Source organism: Phoca vitulina, unplaced genomic scaffold (assembly GCF_004348235.1).
Source record: "Phoca vitulina isolate PV1807 unplaced genomic scaffold, GSC_HSeal_1.0 scaffold1, whole genome shotgun sequence".
NCBI classification, from domain to species: Eukaryota; Metazoa; Chordata; class Mammalia; order Carnivora; family Phocidae; genus Phoca; species Phoca vitulina.
Window position 1 is genome coordinate 56,326,137 of NW_022589704.1, and position 5,610 is coordinate 56,331,746.

The window sequence follows — 5,610 nt, forward strand, 5'->3', positions numbered from 1 at the left end:
CTTTATCTGATATGTCATTTGCAAATATCTTCTCCCATTCTGTCGGTTGTCTTTTGGTTTTGTTGACTGTTTCCTTTGCTTTGCAAAAGCTTTTTATCTTGATGAAGTCCCAATAGTTCATTTTTGCCCTTGCTTCCCTTGCCTTTGGCGATGTTTCTAGGAAGAAGTTGCTGCGGCTGAGGTCGAAGAGGTTGCTGCCTGTGTTCTCCTTTAGGATTTTGATGGACTCCTGTCTCACATTGAGGTCTTTCAACCATTTGGAGTCTATTTTTGTGTGTGGTGTAAGGAAATGGTCCAGTTTCATTCTTCTGCATGTGGCTGTCCAGTTTTCCCAACACCATTTGTTGAAGAGACTGTCTTTTTTCCATTGGACATTCTTTCCTGCTTTGTCAAAGATTAGTTGACCATAGAGTTGAGGGTCCATTTCTGGGCTCTCTATTCTGTTCCATTGATCTATGTGTCTGTTTTTGTGCCAGTACCATACTGTCTTGATGATGACAGCTTTGTAGTAGAGCTGGAAGTCCGGAATTGTGATGCCGCCAGCTTTGCTTTTCTTTTTCAACATTCCTCTGGCTATGCGAGGTCTTTTCTGGTTCCATACAAATTTTAGGATTATTTGTTCCATTTCTTTGAAGAAAGTGGATGGTATTTTGATGGGGATTGCATTGAATGTGTAGATTGCTCTAGGTAGGATTGACATCTTCACAATATTTGTTCTTCCAATCCATGAGCATGGAACGTTTTTCCATTTCTTTGTGTCTTCCTCAATTTCTTTCATGAGTATTTTATAGTTTTCTGAGTACAGATCCTTTGCCTCTTTGGTTAGATTTATTCCTAGGTATCTTATGGTTTTGGGTGCAATTGTAAATGGGATTGACTCCTTAATTTCTCTTTCTTCTGACTTGTTGTTGGTGTATAGGAATGCCACTGACTTCTGTGCATTGATTTTATATCCTGCCACTTTACTGAATTCCTGTATGAGTTCTAGCAATTTTGGGGTGGAGTCTTTGGGATTTTCCACATAAAGTATCATATCATCTTCCTTAGCTTTTCTCTTGACCAGGGATCTTTTTCAAGTTAAACTTTAGAGGAAGATCCAGGCAAACATCAGTTAAAAATAAAAACAAGAACCAAAGATAATCCTTTATCCAGCTTAAATGCTTCAGTTAGTAATCAAATTATTTTATACCACATCCAAAATTATGCAGCAGAAAGATCATGTTATTTAGTTGCTAATGACTTAAATAACATTTACTTATAAATGAACTTTCACTCTAGACTAACGTGAATAAACTGCTTTGATGCTCTTTAGAATAAATAATAACTCTAGAAGGACAAACTATCCTAAGGCAAGCATTATAATAGGGGTAGCTCGGGTCTTTATCGCATTTTGTTATTGTGAAAAATAAACTTGCCTCTTTAAAAGGTTCTTTAAAAGGGAACTAACAAAACAGAAGGTCCCAGAAGAGCTGAATGTAGTGCAAATTTCTGAATGAATCTCTTAGGATTTGGTTTTAATCTGAATATTTAATAGTGTTGCATTGCAAAACTTGAATTATGCTACTCAATTTTAATGGTTAATCTGCTTTAGAAAATACACAAGCTTAATTGTGACACACGAAAGTCCTTATTTAGGGTAGATTTCTAATTTGAGTGCTGTCGGCCCTGCTGTGTAAAGAGTCTCCTGGGTGCAGATTTTTAAGAGTGTGTGCGCGCCTTTCTATCTCACCGTGGAACCGCTCTCGCTGCCGAGTCGGCCCGGCTCCTCCGCAAGCCAGGAGCAGACAATAGATCGAACCTAATGGAGTTGTGTACTTGCCATCTGTAGGAGCAGCTGCAGGCCCGCATCTGCACAATATGCTGGGATGGGGAGCTCTGCTAATCTGCATAATAAGGAGGAGGCTCATTCCACTCCAGCTAATAATCACGAGCAATCGATGCACTTCATTCCCTCACTGCTGAGCACAGCGGAGTGCGTTTCCTACTCTGGGTAGACAGAGGTCAAGTGAGCCGGGATGGCGTGGGGCTGAGAAGCCTTCTGCTTACAATCTAAGGTTACCATCAACTTGTGGGGACCTACTTGGGTCTTTCTCTTGAGTCATGCTGACACATAATGCAAAATCCTGGGAATTGGGATGAAAAGGCGCTAGCGCATTATTAAGATTGCTAATCAGAAATGCTTTTGGAGCAATTAGAGTATTGACCAATCACTTCTCGGCCTTTTGACTAAGATCAAGTGTAGTATCTGTTCTTTTCAGTTTAATTTGCCTTTTAAAACGCTCCTTATGTGGGAAGAAGGGCACAAGCAAATTTTGGGCTTAACTGTGAGCCACTTTGAGTCATTTGGCGTTCATTGATTTTTTTTTTTTAATAGCTGCACAATGCTGAGATTTGACTTTTGACCTGTTAATATACACACACCCCAACTGTGAAAAAAGGCAGACATATGAATTAATGAATCAAATCTATGTTTATTTTCATTTATGATATCAGGTTGAGATCACTATCTTGGAGGCAGTAGAACTGGTGGTGGAAAGGAAGATGACTATTGAAATCATGTACTTCTAGAATGGCTTAAAATCACTTTCTTATTAAAGGAAACGCTAACATGGCTTCATGTCTCTAAAAAAATCATGTACTTACAAATATAATTTGATTTCATAGAGTTGATTAAAGGTTAAGACATTTGAACTTAGGTGACCTAGATTGAGGACAATATTTTAAATCAGATTGTAACTTGCCATTATTTATAATGTCTTGTTATAAGAAGTGGTGAGACTACTTTGTCTAATTTCTTGAAGGAAAAATATTTGCATAATTCACCACCCGTCAATGAAGCATAGGGAAAAGAGCATTAATTTGTGGAGATGGAACGCTGGGGCTGAAGAAATAATTGCTTTCAACAGTAAACAAAGCAGCTCACTTAGCATTCATTTCAACCTTTTAATCAACACCATTTGGTTAAATAAGATAGCATCTTCTCATGTGGTTTAGAAGAAAACTTTATTAAAAGTAATTCCCTTTAGATAGAATCAATATTGGTGTATGGTGGTAATAAGAAAGAGATCCGACATCTCAGGGAAATATTGGTCAAATGTTTGAAATTTTGGTGCTAGAAGGCTAAGACAGAGCACTGGTTCTGCCCATGCAGCTGAGCACCCCTCACAGCGCTGTGATTAAGTGAAGAGCAATGTACCAGGTGAGCTGAAAGCATTCTTCCTTGGTTTCCTAATTTTAAAGCCTATGTACTCCCATCGATCAAGAGACTGCCTGTATCTTCTTGAAATAGAAATGGCAGACTGCTCCAGAATCCCTCTAGAAGTTTTGCGAGGCACTGAATGGCACCCACAAAGAAGAAAAGTGATAGTCTGATTGGCTGCAAATGTGGGGTCCCTTTGTAAAAAAATTTTAGTACCTTTCCCAGAAATTAGAAAACAAAGGCAATGCCAGGGGTAGGGATGGGGTGAGAAGCACTAATTACAGGTGCAAACTTGAAGATCAGTCCGGGAAGAACACAAGTTGCTGAATTAAATCTCCGGTTAGATTTCATTACCCTATTAGTGTCCACACAGTGTGTATCACTCTCTGTAAATATTTAGTTCATTTATTTAGTCGCTGGATGATTGTCTCATCACCCATACTTGAATGGAAGCCCTAATAGAATAGGAACATTTCTTGCTGTATTCCCAACATCTAATAAGAAAATAAATCCTCCATAAATATTTTGCTGAAAAACTGGTGAAAGTTGTTGAAACAGCCTCCTCCCTGCTCCCCAAAATGAAAATGTTTCAGGATCTTTTAAGAGTAGATCAAGAGCACCATTCCTACATTTTAGGATATTTTTATGCCAAAATATAAAATATCCTAGTTGAACTTGGGCAACTGCAACCTCAAAGTCATGCCAATGAAAATCCATGAATCCACTGATAAAGTATAGGACCTTTCTTTCAGTTTCAGAACATAAGACCTGAATGTAATACATGCATCTCCGTGCAATAAGAAAAAAAAAGGTTCTATTTCCATTCATCTTTTATCAGGAGGGACTGGATTGATCCTAGAAGTGCTCTTGTATCCTGGGCATGATGGAATGAGTCAATTCTGAGGAGCTTTTTCTGGGCCCAAAGATCCACAACATTTGCTTTCAACCCAGGCTGGTTCTAGGAGAGATGGGCATAGTTGGGGCATAAATAATTCATTCACTCATTCCATCCATCTATCCAATATTTCAGTACTTACTCTGTGTGAGGAACTTTTCTGGGTGCTGGATGCACAAATGAATGTATTCTTCTTCTGTATCTCTCTTTGCATTCTGGAGAAACTTCGTGCAGGGAGGGAGATGAGGAAGTTATGAGACTCCATGATTTTATTTTATTTTAGTTTTTTTTTTTTTTAAGATTTTTTATTATTTGAGAAAGAAAGAGCATGAGCAGTGGGGAGGAGCAGAGGGAGCCTGCTTTTCCCTGTGGGGCTCGATCCCAGGACCCTGAGATCATGACCTGAGCTGAAGGCAGATGCTTAACCGACTGAGCCACCCAGGCACCCCTCCATGATTTTATAAGGACTCAGGGTCCAAACTTGAAGCAGGTTTGTAAGGATAGATGAAGTTTCATCACTGTAGTTAAGTGTCAATTATCACTTTAAAAAAAAAAACAAGCAAAATGGTTCTCAGTAAAGATTTTTATTTGTATTATAGAGGGCTCTAAGGTTTTTTCTGGGAATTTAAAATTCTTTGGTTGTTTTTATGAGTAGGATTTTCTTTTTATTTATATTTTATAATTGATTGTTGATAATATACATGACAGTTGTTGAAATATGATTGTTTTCAAATAGTCTCCCTTATTGAACCCTATTATTCTAACACTTCCAAGTTTTGTTTTGTTTTTTAGTTTCTAAGCACACAATCACATCAGTAGTTAAGACATTTTATTTTTGTTTTTTTCTCATAATATTTTGGGTAGAAATTTCAGAATATTATTAGATAATAGTGGTATGATAGGCATCCCTGTCTTGAATCTTATGTTTTAGGAATGTGGGTGATAAATGATGATGGTGATAATGATAATAATAGCATCCATGTGCTGAGTATGGCAATAAATTTTATCAGTTTTGTTGGCCTGAACAATCTATGTTTCACCTTCATTTTTGAAATATATTTTTGCTGGTTATAGAATTCAAGGTTGACATGGCTTATTTTTCCCCATCACTTTAAAGATGTTCTATTGTATTCCGCCCTACATAGTTTCTGACAAGAATTATGCTATAGTTCTTATTTCTGTTCCTCTGAACTGTTTTTGGTTTTTGTGGGGTTTTTTGACTACTCTTAAGATTTTCTCCTATTAGTGATTTTCAGTAATTTGATTTTTGGGGTGTTTTGGTATAACACTGTACCATATAAATGTTAGGGATTATTATCATATAGTCCTCTAAATTAATCTCTTCTGAGTTGACTATGAGTAGATAGGAAAAAATACATACCGTGGGCAGGGAGAATAGTATAGAGTGAAGGAAAAATCACTGCTATAAGCTTTACTATATTAATTTATTAATCCTCACCATGAGAAAAACACTATTATTCTCTTTATACATATGAAGCACGGAAAGAGTAAATGG

General features: G+C 37.3%; 1 non-coding gene across 1 annotated transcript; it reads left to right on the plus strand.

Annotated features, from left to right (window-relative positions):
- The first annotated feature begins 2,206 nt into the window (after positions 1-2,206).
- Positions 2,207-2,399, plus strand: LOC116638295. Its single transcript, XR_004300686.1, has one exon. It is a non-coding gene; the product is annotated as a U2 spliceosomal RNA (small nuclear RNA).
- Positions 2,400-5,610: the final 3,211 nt, after the last annotated feature.